General features: G+C 37.5%; 1 pseudogene; it reads left to right on the top strand.

The window, feature by feature from the left end:
• The window catches only part of LOC149136080 (uncharacterized), a 34,787-nt pseudogene that overhangs the window by 3,573 nt on the left and 6,214 nt on the right, over nt 1-25,000 (top strand).

The raw sequence follows: 25,000 nt of genomic DNA, 5'->3' as shown, positions 1-25,000 counted from the left end.
TTCTGCTAGTATACATATATGTGTGTATATATATATATATATATATATATATATATATATATATATATATATATATATATATATATATATATATATATGTATATATATATATGTATATACGTATATGTATAAACACATACACACATACACGCACATATACACACGGGTGCATATGCATACAGTTATGTACATGTTAACGGGTCGATAAACACGGAATAGGGGCACACAATCAATGCAAGAAAGGAGGAGAAGAAAAAAGAAACAAAGAATGTGGTTATGAGAGGAGTGGGGGAAGTTAAAAGAAAGAAGAAAATTAGGAAACACACAAATAGAGTATAAAACAAAACAAAAAATGTACTAATGGGAGAATGAAGGGTATTTTTAACGAATGAACGAATGGATTAATGAAAGAAAGAAAAGCAGCAAACCTTTGTTGGTGACATGGAGCATGGAACCTTCATGTATTCAGAACATAGAATAAGGGCGACAGTGAAACAGCAATTTCAAACCTAAAACAAACGGACGAAAGCAGGGCAGACGCTAATAAATAACCAATTTAATGATAAGACAACAGATATGAAATGAATAAAAAGCTGAAAGAAGAAAAACTTGATAAAATATAAAGAAGAAAATCGTTATGTTGAACAGCGGGGTCATTTTTTTGTTTTAGTATTTTCAACCATTTGATTTTATATGACGACCCATTTTGTTTTTGACTTTCAAATACTATACACAGGCATGTCAGAAGTAAATATGCAACCTTATAATCGTGAAAATTTATTTAAATCTGAAATTATACATTCAAATTATTTATCAATTATTATGATGTGAATATTTAATATTTAATAGACATGCCCGTAGCATTTTTAAATGGAAGGACGCTATTAGGCAAACCACTGATCAAACGATGAAGTTTCTCTTGCGGAATTTCTTGCCAAGTTTCATGTAGTAATCTGAAGTAATTCATGTAGTAATCATGTAGTAATCTGAAAAATTTGGCTTTGAGGATCCTTTTATGGTGCTTTTTAGGAAGTGTCCTGTCCATTATGTCCCAGAGGTGTTCAATAAAGTTCATATCTGGTGATTGGTTTGTCCATGGAAGCACCATTCTCTTCCGAGAAATCTTGGGTCAGTTTAGCTGTGTGACAAGGAGTCCCATCTTCCATACATAAAGAATCTTCTTTAATAATTTCACCACTGGGGAAGATCGGAAGGAGTCTTTTCTTCAATATGGATACATATTTATCTTAGTTTATGTTTCCCTCACACTCCACCAGCTCTGATCGACCATTGCTCCAAATTGCTCTCCAGACCATCACAGAACAGCCACCGTATTTTATTGTTGGCTTCAATCTTTTCACATCAAATTCTTGATCACAGAGTCTCCAGACCCACACTCTAGCATTGTCAGAAAATGCAGGAAATCTGAACTCGTCAGAGAATGTGACAGTCTCTCAAAATGCTAATGGACTCTCCCCCTTCTCACAGGCCCAGTCTTTTCTCCACTTGGTATTACTGGTCGAAGAAGTAGCTTCCAGTTTGCTGCTCTGCCATACTAGCCAAGTTTGTGAAGATACCTGACAGCTGTTCTGAACTTGTTCTGCTATATCAGAGGCCTAGCAACGAGGATTATCCTCCACTCTTCTCTTAGCAAAACGAAGGCACCTTTCAGAGGACCCTGGTCGACCTGAGCAAGGTGATGAGGATTCCCCCCTCTCTTTCTGGTGAATAGCAGAATCACTCTATTATTTTTCAGAAAGCAAGATACCAAGGTTTTCTACGATTTTACGGTGACTAAGTCTACCTTCAGATTTACCCACAATACGGCCTCTTTGAAATTCGGACAGTTACAAGGCTACTTTTGTATGTGACATAATTAAGCAGTCACTTATAGAACCTGAAACATAAAAATGCCAATTAATAAAAGATATAAACCTTTACAAATTAAAATAAACATAAAACGATGTTTTATGGGATGTCTATTTACTTCTGTCGTGTCTGTGTACATGTATATATGTCTGTGTGTGAGCACACGCGTGCGCGTGTGTACGTATGTGTGTGTGTATATATATATACACATTCATTTATCTGTGTATGCATATATGTGTGTGTATATATATATATATATATATATATATATATATATATTTATATATATATATATATATATATATATATATATATATATATATATATATATATATATATATATATATATATATATATATATATATATATATATATGTATACATCTATATATATATATATACATATATGTATAAATGAGTGTGTACATATGTATATATCTATATCGCTATATCTTTCTATCTATTTATGTACCGAACTATCTATCTGTTTATCTCTCTCTCTCTCTTTCTCTCTCTCTCTCTCTCTGTATATATATATATATATATATATATATATATATATATATATATATATATATATATATGTATGTATGTATGTATATATATGTATATATGTGTGTATGTGTGTGTGTCTGTGTGTGTCTGTGTGTGTATGTGTGTGTAAATGTATGTATCCGCATCAATTGTGATCATTCTATTTCTTTGTGAATGCATACTTTTAAGTGCGGTCAAACCGATTTTGTGATTACTGTGAATGCCATTTATATATATATATATATATATATATATATATATATATATATATATTTAGTTATATCTATTACTATAATGTACTATTAATGATACCACCCGAATAATAAATGCCGCTTGAAAATTGATTAACCCCATAGAGGAGGTCATTTAGCCTTGTCAATCAATATTGTTATCTATAAAGGTAGTCATATATTTATACAGTCTTCATCCATTCATTCATTCATAAATGTATGAATACCTGCCTCCCTATTTATTTATCTATCTACCTATCTATCCATGTGTCTGTGTATATAAATTTTTATCGTTTGTCTTTCTCTTGTTTTTCTTTCTTTTTTCGTTCTTTGTGTCCATCAATATGTAAGTACTATATATTACATACGTACATACATGCATACATACATACATACATATATGTATGTGTGTTTGTATGTATATGAGTATATATTTCAATATACAGTAACGCATCTTAGCATGTATGCATTTTGCACCCTATATGTGTGCATGTGTGTGGTGTGTGCATGTCTGTGTATGTGTGCATTCGTGTGTGTGGTGGGGGGAAGAAAGTGAGAAGAGATAGAAGAAAGAAACAAACAAATAGGTTATGACATGGAAACCCACTGAACACACGTATTCCTGCACACACAGCAAACATCCTTACATACGTACTTTACATACATCCATGCATACATACACACACATATATACATGCATACATACTGGGATTTTCAGAAGGAGAAATCGACAGGCTAAATCGTACATTACAGATGCAATCTGTGAGTGGAACCGTATAAATATGCAAGACTTTCCTCAAACTCCAAATGTGAATTTGTCTGTTTTAACTACATCCTAAAGATGGAGCCTTGTATCTTTGTTGGAAACCCGCTCCCTCCTCTGTAGAAGATTTATAATAATTAAAAAATAGATGAGACATACATACATGCATACATTTTGATACGTTAAATTTCTATACTATCACTCGACTTCTTTCTTATTTCTTTATTGCCCACAAGGGGCTAAACATAGATGGGACAAACAAGACCAGACAAACGGATTAATCGATTACATCGACCCCAGTGCTTAACTGGTACTTAATTTATCGACCCCGAATGGATGAAAGGCAAAGTCGACCTCGGTGGAATCGAAATCCGAACGTAACGGCAGACAAAATACCGTTAAGCATTTCGCCCGGCGCGCTAACGTTTCTGCCAGCTCGCCGCCTCTCGACTTCTTTCTGTGCCACATTATCGCATGTTTATAACCTTAAACATGAACACTTTACTCGACTTTGAAAAGAAGTGATTTGATCCCAGAGCACAGGGTCGAAGCGAATATATATGCTAATTAGAACGCGGGGACAAGGGCAACTGTAGTAAGTAAAAATTATTTGCTCTAACATTTTAAAGCGTTTAAAAATATAGGAGAAAGGTTATTAGAGGAAAGTTGCCGTGAGTGTGGAAACAAGAGTAGAAGGAACTTCTAAATCAAACTAATGTATTTGATATAGTCAGCAGTTTAGGGCTGAATGAAATGTCATGCTTTCCAATATTGCTCAGGGTAATCGTTTCTTTACAAAAAATAAAAAATGCAAAATCATACATACGAAGTGTGGAATATATATATTCAGTGTCTTACTTCAGTGTTCATTCAAGAAAACACGTAGCGATGTCACCCTCAAGTAAAAAGTATTAGGAATCTTATTCAACTTGAAACAGTTGAGTGCAGGGACTAGGTGTTAAAGTCTACCATTTAGGCTCTAGCGTTTGGTATTGATGCGGCAAAAGTTGTTCACAGAGAGTTAGCTGTAAGAAACAAACGATAGGCTATCTTGGGAATGTAAAGCCTTTTCACAACAAAGAAGACATCTGATCGCAAGACAGCAGTATTTGTTTGTACCCCGTTATATAATTATTTATTGGTAATAGTAGATTTTACTATATGTATCATACCGTGACGTCATAAGGAAATAAATATTGGGATAAGCAGTCGCAACATTCCGGGAACTTACAAAACGAAATGGAAGCAATTCCCAATACAAAGACTAAAATCAGAATCTATGAGGCTGACGCCCTTACCACATTTAAAGTCATATATATATATATATATATATATATATATATATATATATATATATATATATATATAATATAATATAATATAATATAATATAAATAATATATATATATATGTATATATATATATATATATATATATATATATATATATATATATATATATATATATATATATATATATATATATGTATATGTATATGCATATATACATACGTTTACGTACATACTTACATGTATACCTATATACATATGCATATATGGGCACAGGACGTCACAAAACGTAAACAACAACAAATACGAAGTACGAAGACATGGAATATGAACTTTTTTTGCGAGCAACGAAAGAAACAAATGGAAAACAAGGCAAACAGCACAAATACGTCTCTCCATTAGTTGTCGGCTGATTTTCTAATCCGTATTTCGAGCATTTCACGTGTGTATATATATATATATATATATATATATATATATATATATATATATATATATATATATATATATATATATATATGTATGTATGTATGTATATATGAATGTATATATGTTTGTATGTATATATATCTCTTTTATCTCTCTTTTACTTGTTTCAGTCATTTTGACTGCGGCCATGCTGGAATGTCTTTTTAGGACAAAATGTATTGGGCATTGCTAACTAAGCGTTGAAATTGGAGTATTTATAAAATCTTAAAAAAGATGTTTAAGGATTTAACAGTGCACAGAGAGTAGTTATATATTTATTTCTTTATTGCTCACAGGGGGCTAGATATAGAAGGAACAAACAAGGACAGACAAAAGGACAGACAAACAAGGACAGGCAAAAGTCGATTACATCAACTCCTGTAAGTAACTGGTACTTACTTAATCGGCCCCGAAATGATGAAAGGCAAAGTCGACCTCGGCGGTGTTTGAAACCAGAACGTAACGCAGACGAAATACCGCTAAGGAGAGCAGTTATATATATAAGAGAGAATCGAATAGTTATATGTGGAATAATCACAATAAAAGATATATTAATATGCAGAATTTTAATACTATATTAATGATTGTGGAAGCACATAATCTAGTAGTTAGAGCAGCAGACCTGCAGTTGAGGGATCGCGGGTTCACACCGGGCGATATATGTGTTTATGAGCAAAACACCTAAACCCCACGCAACTCCCTTCTAGCGGATTAGATGTCCTGCTATGGACATCTCTCTTATGTGTTTAAATGCACACTGTATATATATATACATATATTGGGAAAAAGGAGGCAATCAGAATTCTGGATAATCCAAAAGTCTGACTGCCTCCTTTTTCTCGATATACAATATCTGTGCACTATTTCAAACACTCTATAAATATGCACGCATTCGGGGTTTGATCAATAAGTATCCGGAATGTTGCCATAGTAATGGAGTTAAACCACTCAGAGTAAAGCCACTTAGCACAGATTGACCTTAAATTCTGCCTGCATACCCCGATCTTCAGTGATAATCGACTAAACTGAACCGTAACTAATCTGCAAATCCTCTGTTAACTCACGGATGGTGATTTGACGATTTCTCCTCACAGCTGCACGCACATCTGCGATGGTTTTCTCAGTTTTGCTGGTTGCGCGTGTGCCCGAAATTTCGTCAATATCATCATTTTTTAGGCCATCTTGAAAATGTCTGAACCACGCGCACACTTGTGTGCGGCTCATGCAATCCTCTCCATACACTTTCTGAAACTTTTCGTAGGCCTCTGTCATGGTCAATGCGTCGATCACACGTTACACACCTTTCTTCCAAGCACTGCTGTAAACAGCAGAAGTGAGCTAGAAAGTTAGATCCTAGTGCGCATGCACAGCAGCGTTCAAGGTCAGTCTTCGACAAGCGGCTTCACACTGTGTGCTTTAGCTTCGTTACTATGGCAACAGTCTGGATACTTATTGATCAGATTTCGTGTATATATGCATATATAATATATATATATATATATATATACTTATATAATATATATATCTCTGTGTGTGTGTGTGTGTGCGTGTGTAGTTGAAATTTACAGAAAAACAAAGAACGAAGACAGGTGTATAAGCAACAAGCAGGTTGTTGCTCTTCAACAGAAAGGAAGTAAGAGAAAATAAACAGAGAGAGAATAAAAAACTTGTAGACTTAGCGGTCAAGCATGGCGACTGGTTAGGAAAAATATGCTTGACAGGAGAGCTAGAAAGAAGGGGAAATAAAGTATTGGTGATCCCAAAGCGAAGGTGCGCGTGTGTGCGTTTGTGAGAATGTGTGTGTGTAGATAGAGGATAGTGACCTTGAAGTGTGTGGATGTGCAAGTGTGTGTGTGTGTGCCTCTGTAATGTGTGGATGATGGTGTGTGGGTGTGTGGATGATGGTGTGTGGGAGTGCGGATGATGGTGTGTGGTGTGGGACCTGGGAAGTGGTCAGTGCTAATGTTTGTGGAGGGATATCAATGAAGAGAGAAGGTGGGTAGGAGTGAAGAGAGGAAGTAGGCGTCAAAGTAAGTGCGAAGAGAAGAGGAGTCAGATGAAGAGAGGTGGTGAGTTGAGCCCATGTGACGCAAAGAAGCAAAGAGACAAGATAAATTCCTGTTCACGGCGAAAGCGGGAATCCGGATGGCCCCTATGCATGGAGAATCCCAACACATACAGGTGTTTTATACATCCTTACATATATAAGTTTATTAGTCTCGCTATGCCTAAGCGAAATATTGAAATATTTACATGCGCATATATATATATATATATATATATATATATATATATATATATATATGTATGTATAAATATATATATATGTGTATACACACACACTCATGTATATATACATGTATACATATATGTGTATATGTGTATGTATATATATATATATATATATATATATATATATATATATATATATATATATATATGGCTGATTTATTTGTTCATGAGTAAAGGAAGAAGATAAAGACAGAGAAATTAATTGAGAGAGTGAGAATAGAGTTTGAATAGAGTCTGAACCAAAAGAAAGTTTTCGGTGAACGCTTAGATTGAGTTATCAATTTTAAGCCTCTGACCTCATTCATCACTACTACTGCCAAATTCTTTTGAAGTTCGATGCGTACAAAAGACAGCAAACAATCCAGGAAATATATAATTAGTGAAGTGAAAGTATTCTTTTTACCTATTTTTTTCCTTGTTTTTTTACTTCTATTCGTAAATTTTATAGTTATTGTTTTAGTGTTATTTTTATTTTATATCTTGTATATTTTGAATTACTTTTTTGAAATGTCTATTTATATTTTATTATATGTTTATGATAATGTGCGAACTACCAGAACCGTTGGCACGCTGGTCAAAACGTACATTCCGTGTTCAAATCAGATGGGTCTATTTTTGACACTCTGCAGGTTAGAATTTCCACGTTTACTTCCGACACCGTTTCTTTTTGTTTGCTTTTGGATATGTATTTCTCTTGCAGTTAAAATTTTTCTCTTTTTTAATTATTTTGTGAGAAATTACACAACTATTTTATAAATGGAAAATATTTAATGAAAGAAAACGAAACAAAACAACAAATGAACTAATGAAAATTGTCAATCATAAAATATTGACTAACATAGCATCGCATAGTTAATATTTTAAGGTTGTTCCATGTGCTTTCAAATTTTATGTAGATTTCATACCTGAGTTGACAAATTCGACACTTTGGCTCACTTATGCCGAAATTCGTAGAGAAACATGTCTGGGTTATGGGAATAGGCTTGCCGTAAGCCGCTGTATATATAGATCCCAGAACCGATTCCTTCATATATTCTCTAAGCGTGTCATTGTCACGACATAGTTCTACATGCAGTAACACCTGCTGAGTCTCTTGGTACATACCACAGAAAACCCACAGATCCGGTAGCATTATTCCCCGATTGTATTTCCGTCCTCGTTCACCTATCTTAGCAAGTCCTCTGCGCACGCACAGTTATTTTATGTCATAATTAACCATGGTACTGAGATTCATTTGCACCTCCTCCCCACAAAAATGTACAGTCGTTCTTTCACCCAGTATTAAAGTAATATAGCTGTGGTTGTTAGTGGAAAAATACTTCCTTTATTTTTTCGTTGTGTAGACACAAATTCGTTGCAACATTTTCGCTGGCAGGGCCACTGGGCGCTTCCACCAACAACGGAAATCATCGTTTAGCCTTTTCGCAACAAAGTCTGTTCCTCAGTGTTATCATAATCTTTTGTATGGAGGAATGCTGGGGGAACCATACTTTGTGGCATTACTTCTAGTTCCTTACATTCGAGGTTCAAATTCTGCCGAGATCAACTTTACCTTTCCTCCTTTCATAAAATAAATATTTGTAATCGGTTACCTCATCCCATCCCATCCCACCAGATTCACTTAAAATTGCTGACCTTGAGCCAAAATTTGAAACTGTTATAATAATCTTTTTCTCAAATATTTCTCAAATTCTCTATTTGGCTGCTCATGACTGTTTTCAATTTCTTGCTGCTCTGCGCTGCTTTAAATTCGTCTCGTTTCAATCCATCGGAAATTTTATTAACCATATATGTGTATATTAACTACATACATATATACAAATACACTTACACATACATATATAAGTACTCTTATATAAGATGTATGATATACCATATCAAAAAAACAATCAGAAGTCCTTCTCGAGTCATAAGCGCCCAGGGCCGGTTTCCTGGCCGGGATACCAGTCCGTCGAAAGATTACTCATTTTTGCCAGCTGATTAAACTACAGTAATGTGAAATGAATTATTTTACTCAAAAACACAACGCATCGCCAATGTCCAGAAAAGGAAACCACAATCTTACGATCGTGAGTCCAACGCTGTAGCCCTTAAGCCACGCGCCTCCACTAAAAAGATCAAAGGTCCGTCCCGACCCACAGGCTCATAAGTCCGGTTTCTCGCATTCTGTGGAAGCAGTTGTAGTGGTCGTCGTCGCAGTAGCGTCAGCAAGGGCGGCGGCTGTAATGGTAGCAGTGGTGGTGGTGGTGGTAGCGTTGCTGTTGGCATTAGCTGTGATGATGATGATGATACTGGTTGAAATGATGCTAATGGTAGAAGCTCAGTGTGACGGGGAAGACTGGGAGGAAGGGTGGAGCTTGCCACTCATGTTTAATGATAACCTGCCATAAAGATCCTGCAGTTCTAGTTGGTTAGATACTTGACAGGTTTGTTGACTGGTTGTGGGGGATAGTTGGCTGGTTGGTTGGCTGGTTGGTTGGTTGATTGTACAATAAAATAACAACAAAATAAACATAAACACACACACACTATAAACACACTGTCTCCAATTACAAATTCTCATTTATCATCTATAATGTCTATAATGCGTGTCTGTGTATGTGTGTATATATATATATATATATGTGTGTGTGTGTGTGTGTGTGTGTGTGTGTATGTATGCATGTATGTATATACATATATATGTATGTATATATATTTTCTGCGATGATATATATATATATATATATATATATGTATACAGACACGCACATATATATATATATATATATATATATATATATATATATATATATATATATATATATATATATATATATACTCTTATGTAAGACACATCGTATGTATGAGCCCTATTTTTCAATATATCGCCAATTGAAATACATATACATCAGTAGTAGTAGTAGTAGTAGTAGTAGTAGTAGTAGTAGTATTTAGTGGTGGTGGTGGTGGTGGTGGTGGTGATTGTGATTGTTGTAGTGGCGATAGATGATAATGATGCTGATGAAAAGGAGGATGGTATGCCAAGATAATATGGAGGAGGAGGAAGAGAAAGAGAAAGATGAGGAGGAGGAGAGGGGGAATAATAACGATCGAGAATAATAATGGTAATCACAATGATGAAGATAAGGAGAGAAACGAGAAAATATAATGTTGATGATGAGGAGGAGGAGGAGGAAGAGGAGGAGGAGGAGGAGGAGGAAGAGGAGGGTAGGAGGGTAGGGGAGGGTAGGGGAGGGTAGGGGAGGGTAGGGTGGGGAGGAAGTGGATGGGGAGGAGGGGGATTACCCAAGGTGGGCTAAAAGAAGAGAGAAAGAATGAAAGATTTAAAGACTGCTGGAAATGAAAAAAAATATTAAAAACAAAAGGATTATAGACAAAAAAAAAGTAGAATTAATGAGTTTGGCGATTTTTATCTGTTGCTGTTGTAGGAGAGAGAAAGAGAGAGAGAGGGGAGAGGAGAGAGATAGAGAGAGAAGGAGACAGAACTGTAGCCGTGTTAGGGCACAGCTTTTAAGAATGTTAATCGAACCAATGAACTCTATTTATGCAATCGGCTCTTTTGTCGATCCGCTAAATCACGGGACGTACACAAGCCAACACCATCGTCAAGTAATGTGGGGTTCAAACACAAACACGACACAGACAACATACACTATATGTGGAAGCCCGTTACATATATATGTGTGTGTGTGTGTGTGTGTGTGTGTATGTGTGTATGTGTGTGTGTGTGTGTGCGTGCAAATTTCGGGCACTGTGCCTAGAGTAGAAAAGAATCGTTAGCACGCCGGACAAAATGGTTAGCAGCACTTCGATAGTCTTTACAATCTGAGTTCAAATTCTATCGAGGTCGACTTTGCTTTTCATCCTGTCGCAGTCGATAAAATAAGTGCAACTTGAGTACTGGGGCTAGTGTAATCGACTTTTACCTTTCCCAAAATTGCAGGTGTTGTGCCAAAATTTGAGCTCGAAACCTGGTAGTCCGGTCGTTGGAAGATGATAGGAGTTCACTCCTCTGCTTGCGATATATATATCGGGTGCACATTGCATCGAATAATCAACTAGAGGAGGTGTCCTTCTGGTGTTAAAATGATAGTAACGTCAATTCCTACGAAACAGCCATGCTGAAGTGGCGATAAACATTCCTTATATATATGTATGCCTCAAGCCATTTGCAATGAAACGGTGTCAGTGATTCAGTTACAGATGATACAACGAAAATGTTGATACTACATATTAAGTGTATAAGTGAAGCTAAAAGATTTTGTGTTTTTTGAAAGGCTATTAAGTGTCTTCTACACTGTAATAGTGTGTATGTATGCATGTATATATATATATATATATATATATATATATATATATACATATATATATATATATATATATATATATATATATATATATATATATATATATATATATATATATATTATACATATAGGCATGGCTATATGGTAAGAAACTTTCTTCCCAACCACATGGTGCCGAGTTCAGTCTCATTGCGTGGCACCTTCGGCAAGTGTCTACTACTAGAGCCTCGAGCCGACCAAAGCCGTGTGAGTGGATTTGGTAGACGGAAACTGAAAGAAGCTCATCGAGTATATACGAATGTACATTCATGTGTGTGCGTTTGTATCCGTTTGTCCCCCCACCATCGTTTGACAACCGATGTCGGTGTGTTTATGTCCCCCAAACTTAGCGGTTCGGCAAAAGTAACCGATAGGATAAGTACTAGGCCTACACAGAATATGTCCTGGAGTCGATTTCTTCGACTGAAGGCGGTGCTCCAGCATGGCTGCAGTCAAATGACTGAAACGTGTAAAAGAGTAAACGAGCATATATTTACGTTTTAATATGTAATATATATCTGTGCGTATATATATTTATGTATCTACCTATCTATCTATATAGATTGGTGTAGATGTATGGTAAAAAGCTTGCTTTTCAACCAAATCGTTCTGGTTTCAGTTCCACCGCATGGAACCTTGGGCACGTGTCATCTACTGTAGCTCCGGGGCGACTAAAGCCTTGTGAGTGGATTTGATAGACGGAAACTGAAAGAAGCCCACCGTATATACACACACACACACACACTCACATATATATATATATGTATATATGTGTGTGTGTATATGTTTGTATGCCTGTGTTTGTTCCGACCCCCACCATCGCTCGACAACTGATGTTGGTGTGTTTACGTCCCCGTAACTTAGCGGTTCAGCATAAGTTTCCGATAGAATAAGTACTAGGCTTCCAAAGAATAAGTCCTGGGGTCGATTTGTCCGACTAAAGGCGGTGCTCCAACATGGCCACAGTCAGATAATTGAAACAAGAAAAAGAATAAAAGAATATATATATATATATAGATAGATAGATAGATAGATAGATAATACATACATACATATGTATATACCTATATAAACACCTACGTTCATAAATTCCATATGCATATACACATATCCTTACATATAAATGTATGTTGCTTGCATGTATGAACGGATACACACACACACACACACACACACACACACACACACACACACACACACACATCCGCAGAAAACATACATTCATGTATCCATATAGGAGGACACACCACATACTCGTGCGACTAATATTAAATTTGAAACAGAAAGAATCACTCCTCTGAATAAGCCATCATTAACGATATAAAAGAAAGGACAAGCCTAATGATTAATTAAACTGTTACCTGATTACTATCACGGCTTTCTAAGTTTCGTATTACGACGTAATCCTTTAAATACGTTGCCACTATGATTATAGGTTTTTCACTCTACTCGACACCAATCCTCTCCTCCTCCTCCTCCTCCTCCTCCTCATCATCATCATCATCATCATCATCACCACCACCACCACCACCACCACCAACAACAACAACAACAACATTGGCGAGCTGGCAGCATCGTAAGCACATCGGGCAAAATGCTTCATGGCATTTCGTCCGTGTTTATGTTCTTAGTTCGAATTCCGCCGAGGTCGACTTCCCTTTTTATTCATCTGAGGTCGATAAAATAAGAACCGTGAAATTCCTAGCATTGTGTTAGAATTTGAAACCATTAATATTCTTTTCTACTCTAAGCTCAAGATCCGAAATTTTTTGGGGAAGGGGTCAGTCGATTAAATCGACCCCAGTACACTACTAATACTTAATTTATCGACTCCCAAAGGATAAAAGGCAAAGACGATCTCGGAGGAATTTGAACTCAGAACATAAAGACAGACGAAATACCGCTAAGCATATCGCCCGGCGTAATAACGTGTTAACGTCTCTGCCAGCTCGCCGCCTTTGAAAACCAGTAATATTATTTTTGTTGTTCAACTCGGTGGAATTTATGTGGGTAGCGGTTTCCTAACTGTAATTTTAGATATTCGCAAACTTTCAATAATCCGTCAAATACTCAAAACCTCCCTGATAATCTTTTCTGTTCCTAAGAGGCTAATCTTCTGTAGAAACTCTACAGGACATGCCATTCCAGTGACTTTCAATAAAAGAAGTACCAGGCACAAAAAAACAGAAGAGCTGATGTCGATGTGTTCGATTAAAAACATGGAAATTTTGAAGACTTTCACTATATAACAGTCTTCTATTAACTGGCCGTACCATACGAGACCATGACATGTGTGTTCTCGTCTACGTTTGTGTGCAATGTCCTGTACCCAGATATGCACCTATACATACAGGTGGATGTCGGTATGCACATACCTGTACGTATATATGCATATACTCATTTACTTTTGTTTTTACATGATTGAACGCAGCGTCTCACAAAAATTGTAAGTAGTTCGTAAACTTATCCTCCGACGCTACTCTATCTCTTTCTCTTTCCTTTCTCCCCCCCCCTCGTTCTTCCTCTGTACTACTACGTATCTCGCCTTACCCCTCTTGTTCTTCCTCTGTACTACTACGTATCTCGCCTTACCCCTCTTGTTCTTCCTCTGTTACTACTACGTATCTCCTTTTCCCCCTCGTATTTCCCCTCTTTCTCTTTTCCTCTCGTTGCTCACCATTCTTCTACTTCCTCCCTCTCTTTCTCCCTCTACCACTCTCTCTCTCTTCCCTTTACACCGGCATGGTCACATGCTTCCGGTCAATAATCCTTTCCTTCCTTGGCTTTCGCCAAGTAACACACGCTACCACTGTCTCTCTCGGTTCCGTGCCTCATCGCGTTCATACACACATAATTTTTCTCGTCTGGCCGTAAAGCCTTCTGTTTGTTTTCCTGTCTTGTTTTTCGTCCGCCACTACATTCCTCCATGGATAGATTTAATTTGCGTATACAGATTTAATCTGCGATCCATGGGACGAGCCGTTTTAACGTTGCGTCCTGCCCGAAGCTCGTCGAAACGCCGGTGTTAAAACGTGGGTAGCTGAAGAAGTAGAATGTTCTCTATGTGGCTCGTGTGTTCTCGTCTACGTTTGTGTGCAATGTCCTGTACCCAGATATGCACCTATACATACAGGTGGATGTCGGTATGCACATACCTGTACGTATATATGCATATACTCATTTACTTTTGTTTTTACATGATTGAACGCAGCGTCTCACAAAAATTGTAAGTAGTTCGTAAACTTATCCTCCGACGCTACTCTATCTCTTTCTCTTTCCTTTCTCCCCCCCCCCCCTCGTTCTTCCTCTGTACTACTACGTATCTCGCCTTACCCCTCTTGTTCTTCCTCTGTACTACTACGTATCTCGCCTTACCCCTCTTGTTCTTCCTCTGTTACTACTACGTATCTCCTTTTCCCCCTCGTATTTCCCCTCTTTCTCTTTTCCTCTCGTTGCTCACCATTCTTCTACTTCCTCCCTCTCTTTCTCCCTCTACCACTCTCTCTCTCTTCCCTTTACACCGGCATGGTCACATGCTTCCGGTCAATAATCCTTTCCTTCCTTGGCTTTCGCCAAGTAACACACGCTACCACTGTCTCTCTCGGTTCCGTGCCTCATCGCGTTCATACACACATAATTTTTCTCGTCTGGCCGTAAAGCCTTCTGTTTGTTTTCCTGTCTTGTTTTTCGTCCGCCACTACATTCCTCCATGGATAGATTTAATTTGCGTATACAGATTTAATCTGCGATCCATGGGACGAGCCGTTTTAACGTTGCGTCCTGCCCGAAGCTCGTCGAAACGCCGGTGTTAAAACGTGGGTAGCTGAAGAAGTAGAATGTTCTCTATGTGGCTCGTGTGTTCTCGTCTACGTTTGTGTGCAATGTCCTGTACCCAGATATGCACCTATACATACAGGTGGATGTCGGTATGCACATACCTGTACGTATATATGCATATACTCATTTACTTTTGTTTTTACATGATTGAACGCAGCGTCTCACAAAAATTGTAAGTAGTTCGTAAACTTATCCTCCGACGCTACTCTATCTCTTTCTCTTTCCTTTCTCCCCCCCCCCCTCGTTCTTCCTCTGTACTACTACGTATCTCGCCTTACCCCTCTTGTTCTTCCTCTGTACTACTACGTATCTCGCCTTACCCCTCTTGTTCTTCCTCTGTTACTACTACGTATCTCCTTTTCCCCCTCGTATTTCCCCTCTTTCTCTTTTCCTCTCGTTGCTCACCATTCTTCTACTTCCTCCCTCTCTTTCTCCCTCTACCACTCTCTCTCTCTTCCCTTTACACCGGCATGGTCACATGCTTCCGGTCAATAATCCTTTCCTTCCTTGGCTTTCGCCAAGTAACACACGCTACCACTGTCTCTCTCGGTTCCGTGCCTCATCGCGTTCATACACACATAATTTTTCTCGTCTGGCCGTAAAGCCTTCTGTTTGTTTTCCTGTCTTGTTTTTCGTCCGCCACTACATTCCTCCATGGATAGATTTAATTTGCGTATACAGATTTAATCTGCGATCCATGGGACGAGCCGTTTTAACGTTGCGTCCTGCCCGAAGCTCGTCGAAACGCCGGTGTTAAAACGTGGGTAGCTGATGAAGTAGAATGTTCTCTATGTGGCTCGTGTGTTCTCGTCTACGTTTGTGTGCAATGTCCTGTACCCAGATATGCACCTATACATACAGGTGGATGTCGGTATGCACATACCTGTACGTATATATGCATATACTCATTTACTTTTGTTTTTATATATATATATATATATATATATATATATTATTCTTTTACTCTTTTACTTGTTTCAGTCATTTGACTGCGGCCATGCTGGAACACCGCCTTTAGTCGAGCAAATCGACCCCAGGACTTATTCTTTGTAAGCCTAGTACTTATTCTATCGGTCTCTTTTTGCCGAACCGCTAAGTTACGGGGACGTAAACACACCACCATCGGTTGTCAAGCGATGGTGGGGGGACAAACACATACACACACACACACATACATACATATATATATATACGATGGGCTTCTTTCAGTTTCCGTCTACCAAATCCACTCACAAGGCTTTGGTCGGCGCGAGGCTATAGTAGAAGACACTTGCCCAAGGTGCCACGCAGTGGGACTGAACCCGGAACCATGTGGTTGGTAAGCAAGCTACTTACCACACAGCCACGCTTGCGCCTATATATAATGTATATATACTCTTTTATTCTTATATTCTTTAACTTTCAATTATCTGACTGTGGCCATGTTGGAGCACCGCCTTTAGTCGAACAAGTCGATCCCAGGGCTTATTCTTTGGAAGCCTAGTACTTATTCTATCGGGCTTATTGTTTGTATGCCTAGTACGTATTCTATCAGCTTCCTTTGCCGAACCGCTAATTTATGGGGACGAAGACACACCAACATCAGTTGCCAAGTGATGTTGGTGGGGACAAACAGACACACAAATATCAGTGTGTTTGTGTGTGTATGTATGTATGTATGTATGTATGTATGTATAGATAGATAGATAGATAGATAGATAGATAGATAGATAGATAGATAGATAGATAGATAGATAGAAAGCTCTACCACACGAACACGAAGCCTTTTCGAATGACCCTAACTTGTCTGATGTGATTACCTACTACCTGAAGTAATAATAGATAAACAGAAAAAATAATGAACCAAGACAACACGATGGGCTTGTAGCTCTACATCAAGAGTGGAGAGACCAATTTATGAGTAACCTATCATTCTCTGGAACGAAGATGTAGTTGAGGAACTTGAATGAGTTAGAGAAGAGTGTGGCCAATCTCTCTCAGATACGAAATGAGTAAAAAGCAAGCGCTGAAAGGTCAAGCAAAGGCTCTTAATGCTTTAACATTTTTGTCGTACTTTGTACTAGCAAAAAAAAGTTAGAAGTCTCTAACGACTTCTTTTCTGTGGAAAAGAAAGTACCATTTGTATCAAAGGAATCTCTGCTTCCCATTTCTATTTTTGTATTGGAATGTCGTGATGAAGCATCTAGTGATGTGTAAGCATGTTGCTGAGGCTAAAAATATAGAGAAGGTTTCTTCGAAACCGAGACAATTTGATTCCATTTTACCACTCATTTATTTTCGTACGCTTTTCGATTGTTTCTGTTTGCCCGTCTACAAGTTAGTTTTAAGTGCAGTGCAAGGGCGAGCAGTTGGCATTCGGAGTACTGACAGATTACAAGTTCAAGTTTATACCTGTAATTATTGGGGCTCTAGGATATGTAACACAATCCTGAGAAATTAGGGTTCTCAAAACCAGAAAGGAGAAAGCTAATTCGAAGACTACAGATCCAATCTATCACTGGAACTGCAAAAAATCTGTGAAACTTTCCAGAAGTTTATCATTTAAATATATTGGGTTGGTGGATAATTATTGCGGCTAAATTTTATTCAACAATGCCAATAACAACATGTAACAAAAACATCTTTAAATGATTAGTCCGGAACATATTCACCATCTACTTATATTACTGCTCCCCATTTGCTTGGCAGACGGTCAGACCGTCATTTAAAGATGTTTTTGTTAAATATTGTTATTATTTTCATTGAAAAAAAGCCGCAATAATTATGCACCAACCCAATATATGAGCATGTCTAGATATGCAGCTATATGCATGAGAATACATTCATAAAACAAAATATACATATTTGCACGCATACATACATACATACATACATGCATGTTAACTACATCTCAAAGTTGGAGCCTTGTATCTTTGTTGGAAACCGGCTCCGTCCTCAGATTTATAATAAGTAAAATATAGAAGAGACTACATATATACATACACACATACAAACAAAATTACCCTGTTGTTGATGCTGAAATTCCAATGAAGGAGCCTGGGATTTAGGTTAGAAACCAGTTCTTTCTCAATTAGCAAGAAATTCTTAAATAAAACCGAACAATGACATTCATACATACATAGGATATGCTATTAAATAAAGTGTTAACACTTATGGTATGCAAATCAGTAACTCCAGTTTCTTGTTGCTACTGAGATCGTTCAATATAAAAACAGGTTGGCTGCTTGTCTCTCTGAGATTGGTCAAATTGATGTACACGCCTCGGATGAGGATACAATACAATTCGAAAATCAGTTCAGGCTGTTCATCATTTTTCTTCTTCAGTCTAGGGAGAAATAACTAAATTAGCTTTATCTATAAAGGTTCTACGTAGGTTACATATATCATATCATATCCTGATACTGTGTGGGCTGAGATCCTCGTTGATAGGCCCTTGCTATTGAATAAAGTATTATCACTTGCAGTAACAAAATTAGTAACTCCAGCTTCCTGTAGCTATTGAAATTGTCGAGTATATAAACAGATTGGCAACCTGTTTCTCTGGAAATGGTCAAATTGATGTAGACGCCTCTGATGAGAATTCAAATATATTTCGAAAACCGATTAATTTTGATCATCTTTTTGTTTTCAGTGTACGGAGAAATAACTAAATTAGCCTGTCTGTAAATCTACTATGTAGGTTACATATATATGATATATACATGCACATGCATAATCACTGTCTATCTGCATATATTTGTATCTTTGTGTCGATCTATTTACCTAACAATCTATTCTCCAAACTTCCATTGTTTGGATTCGTAATCGATATAATTAGGTGATGTTACGAATGTAGGCCTCATATACAAGTGTGGGCGTCGTGACACGCTTACTAAAGCATTTGTGTTTACGTAGATAAATGCATATATGAGTGTGTGTGTGTGTGTGTGTGTGTGTGTGTGTGTGTGTGTGTGTGTGTGTGGATATGTCCAGCTCCTTTCTAGAAAACGTGGGTCTATGCAACTGTGAAAGGAAGCCGTCTGTGTACTGGAATGCGTGAAAGTATTTAAATAAAAGCTCGTCTATCATCTATGTGTATGTACAAAGATAAATGGAAATTGCATTTAGACATATATTTTGAGGAGATGAAGCTCAAAGACGTATAAAAACTGAAATACACATGCACGCGCGCATTCACGCACATACACACGTATTAAATGTAAATACTTAAAATCCTAATTAAATTTGTCGAGCGTTACTTTCGCTTTTTCACCCAATCGCATATATGTGTGTGTGTATGTGCATGTATGGTTATATGTATGAATGTATGCATTTATATATATATGCATATGTGTGCGTGTCTGTGTGTATTTATATGTATATATGTATGTATGTATGTATGTATGTATGTATGTTTGTATGTATGTATGCGTGCAGATTTGTGTTTTGTTTTATGTATGTCTTCTCATGCATAGACTTGCATATCGAGGCATGCTCGTATATACTTAAATGATAAAATTCTGGAATGTTTTACAGATTTTTACAGTTTCAATGATGGATTGGATCTGTAGTCTTCGAATCAGCTTTCTCCTTTCTGGTTATGCGAAACCTAATTTCTCAAGATTGGTATTTAGGCAGTGTGTTACATACCCCAGTGCCCCAATAATTGCAGGTAGAAACCTGAACTTGTAATCTGGTTTGAGTAACTGCAGATTTCTCAGTAGTTCAACATAGGTATTCTTTTTTTCACTGATCTTCAACTCTATGTTAACATCCGTTGTGCAGATGATTTCCACAACTGTACACAGTTTCTCTTCTCTATCCCAAATCATTATATCAAGTCTATTGTGTTTACATTTTGTTGAGAATTTCTCTGGGACATTCCACCAGTATTCCTTTTTATTATGAGTAGCTATGGCTTCTACCATATTGTGGGTTCTTATTTCTTTGTCCTCGAATTTATCCTTCCGACGGATTTCATTATATAGTGTCCCAGCTACACCATCATATCTCATCGGTAGATAATACCGTAGTGACATTTTCGGACAACTGCTTATGATGTGGGTGATATCTTCGGTATTAACTCCACAAAGTCTGCATAGGTTGCCACACTTTACTGCTTTTCCTGCATCTCTGTCCCTTTTGTGCATCAAGTATTTGGTTGATATTTCCTGTATTGCAAACGCATACCCTTCAAAATGAGAGGTAGTAATCCGGTTGTATGTATGTATGTATGTATGTATGTATGTATGAGGCGTTTTTCCAGTCAGATTTTCTATGACTATTTATGTTTTACTTATAGCTTTTATTCCAGAATTCCTACTACTCTTCCTCTGTTCAAAACCAAACTCACAGCTCATAGCAACATTGCAGCGAAAGCCTTTTTTTCTCCAGCCTATGCAGCTCTTCATCATCACCGCGAAACGAATGAATGAAGAAAAAGATGCCATAAAATATCTATAGGTAACTGAGACAAATCCCTCCATGAAACACCAGACAGACCATTGACAAATCATTCGGATTCGTTTCAGCAAACATCAAGTCTGTATTAGTGTGAGTTATAACCTCCCAAAGATACTTGGAGCCCAATTACAACAACAGCCAGCTATTGCCGGTAAAGGCTTTGGATGCCAACTCTGTGCAAAACATTGTAGATCTTTGGCTGGGCTAAAAAGTCACATTCTATCACAGCACCATTAAGTTAAGCTTCGTGCAATGACCATAGTCCATAACGAGGGGGTAGCCATCATGTATGTATGTAAATCATTGTATTAACATAAATTACGAAAATTAAAAAGTGAGAGAAATGTTACGATTTTTGTATTGTTTAACTTAGATAAATCTTCTGCCAAGATGAATTTTACATTTTTAGCCAAGATTAATTTTATTTTTTAGAGAGCTGAAAAAGATTCTCTCGCCAATATTCTGATTTTTCGGTGAAGTAAACGCGCTTGATAGCTGGCACACATACGCACACATATGCGCATTCGCGCGCGCATATGCACGCATAAACATACTTACACAAAAGTGTACAGGCATTCGCAAGCACAAGAATTATTTACGAATAAAAGCTTTCAATAACGAGTTTCATTTTATAAAACATGATATATTGGCCACTGAAAATTTCAGTACCCGTTTTTTCTTGTTTCCCTAGTTCATTGCATAGAAATGATAACATAATAACAAAGTGTCTATTACTTTATGCAGGCAGTCTGGAGGTGCAATGGCCCAGTGGTTAGGGCAGCGGACTCGCAGTCATAGGATCGCGGTTTCGATTCCTAAACCGGATGTTGTGAGTGTTTATTGAGCGAAAACACCTAAAGCTCCATGAGGCTCCGGCAGGGGATGGTGGCGAACCCTGCTGTACTCTTTCACCACAACTTTCTCTCACTCTTACTTCCTGTTTCTGTTGTACCTATATTTCAAAGGACCAGCCTTGTCACACTCTGTCACGCTGAATATCCCCGAGAACTACGTTAAGGGTACATGTGTCTGTGGAGTGCTCAGCCACTTGCACGTTAATTTCACGAGCAGGCTGTTCCGTTGATCGGATCAACTGGAACCCTCGTCGTCGTAAGCGACGGAGTGCCAACAAAAACAGCAGGCAGCCTATTTTGAAATATATTTCTTACAATATATATGATTTATCTGGGACATATACGTGTTTCTCTAAACCGGTGATACTTAAGGGATAAGAAATGCAAACCTTTCAACTGAGATAATTGTTCGTCCTCTCACCGATGTTTACAATCGCGCGCGCGAGCACACACATACACACACACACACACATATGCGCGCGCACATTAATGGACTTCAACACGGCTTGAGTCAAACGAACTCCATTCACAAGTATTGCATGAGAAGATGCGCAATGGGCTTGACCGCGGGACCACCGGGTTTTGCAGTTAACTTCTGAAACACAGAGTCATGCATGTCGCTGATAAAATAGGTTAATAGGAAATAGATTAAAAAGGATGTAAATTCGATCTCTGATACGGTATATTGCAGAAAGTAAAAAGAAATGAGTAAGAAAGAAAGAAAGAGAGAGAGAGAGAGAGAGAGAGACAGAGAGAGAGAGAGAGAGAGAGAGAGAGACAGACAGACAGACAGACAGACAGAAAGAGGTAGGTGATACCAGAAACTGAAGAGGAGAGAGAAACAAAAAGTGAAAATGAGTTGAAAAGACAGTGAAAGAAGGGGGTTTCAGGAAAGGGTGTCATATCACAACAGGCGTGTGATATAATACACACATACATATATGCACATATACTTACATACATATACATACATACATACATACATATATATATATATATATATATATATATATATATATATATATATATATATATATATATAACATATATACACATAAACATGCACACACATATACATACATAAGTACACACATACACATATACATACATACAAGCACACACACATGCATACATACATACATACATACATACATACATACAAGGAGTGAGACAGAGAAATGAGAAACTAGAAAAGAGTGTGAAGACGGTGACGAGAGAGAGGAACGAGCGTCGTGTCACATCCGGAGACCGCGGCATGCCAACCGTATCAACTATCACTGCTATGACCTTTACTTAGAATGATATTAAACAATGATACTTAAAAATTACATTAACACTAACCGGAGATCGCCTCTATTCGAACGCTAACGAATCGGAATGGCAGCTAATGTGCCTCACGACAATTTTTACCGTCTTAATAATGGAAGGATACATTGTACAATGTAGCGTTATACATTGTTGTTGGCACTCCGTCGCTTACGACGTCGAGGGTTCCAGCTGATCCGATCAACGGAACAGCCTGCTCGTGAAATTAACGTGCAAGTGGCTGAGCACTCCACAGACACGTGCACCCTTAACGTAGTTCTCGGGGATATTCAGCGTGACACAGTGTGACAAGGCTGACCCTTTGAATTACAGGCACAACAGAAACAGGAAGTAAGAGCGAGAGAAAGTTGTGGTGAAAGAGTACAGCAGGGTTTGCCACCATCCCCTGCCGGAGCCTCGTGGAGCTTTAGGTGTTTTCGCTCAATAAACACTCACAACACCCGGTCTGGGAATCGAAACCGTGAACCTATGACCACGAGTCTGCTGCCTTAACCACTGGGCCATTGCGCCTCCACAGAGTTATACATACATACATACATACATACATACATACATACATACATACATACATATCTACGTACGTACATACATACACCTACCTGAAGCAAAGTATAGCTGAACTTGGGTTCTTGGGGAGAGAACGCAAATCCTTTATCAATTCATTATAAAAGATTACGTTATCTGGGACTAAACAAATTTGCAAAACCTTAAGCAAGCAAGATGCTTTGCTTCATACCTTTGTGCTAGCAAGCAGTTGGCCGGTCAAAATTTATTCTAAATTACAAGATAAAGGGAATAAGCATAGATAGATAGATAGATAGATACATGCAAACATACCTACATACATACATGCATACATACATACATACATACATACATACATACATACATACATACATACATGCATGCATGCATATGTACATATACAATTCTCCCTTTTACGACGATGTGTTCATTACATATTCGAGTCATTGGTGCAAGTGATTTTGGGACACCGATGTTTCAATATTTTGTGTCTCATCAGTCAGAAGTACGCAGAACTTGAGTCTAAACTGCATTCACAAAAAAAAAAAAAAAAACGATTGATCACGACTGAAACGCCTTTGATCATAATTCTGATCAATCAAATCTGCGACTCACTAGAAATAATAGAAAAAGCATCCTCATATACACCATATTATCTATAGAAACATCACAATGCACAAATCAGTCTTTGCTGTCTTCAGAGAATCAAATTGATCACATTTAGAACTTCTTTAGGTATAGTTTTGCGCAGAGTTGTCTTGGGACAACATAACAACAAAAGCAAAAACAAAAATCAACATGAAGTAATTTTCATCAACAGCAATGAAATCACCAACTCGGAACCAACGAAGAGCTTTCAACTGGTTCCTATATCTTTTATGCGAGCTTCTTAAACTAGCCACCAAAGTTCTCTCAAATAATGATATAGAGGAATCCCTCGACTATGGCAGGTGTTACGTTCCAAAATACCCCGCGATAGGTGAAAATCCGCGAAGTAGAAATAGTACTGTATTATATATATTTTTTAAATTTTTATAATTTGCATATATTTATTTTATTATAAATGCAAAACAACACCATACACTCGCCTCCTGAGTTTCGCTTTTCATACAGTACGTGCGATTCTTTATTTACTCATCAACGGTACAAAACGTATTTTGTTTTTATTTTAATTAATGTGTTATAAAGAGCAGTACTGTATTGTATTTTTATTCATTAATCTA

Source organism: Octopus bimaculoides, chromosome 4 (genome assembly GCF_046866305.1).
Source record: "Octopus bimaculoides isolate indiv1 chromosome 4, ASM4686630v1, whole genome shotgun sequence".
NCBI classification, from domain to species: Eukaryota; Metazoa; Mollusca; class Cephalopoda; order Octopoda; family Octopodidae; genus Octopus; species Octopus bimaculoides.
Note: the sequence above shows the minus strand (reverse complement) of the source record. Positions and strands in the feature narration are given on the sequence as shown.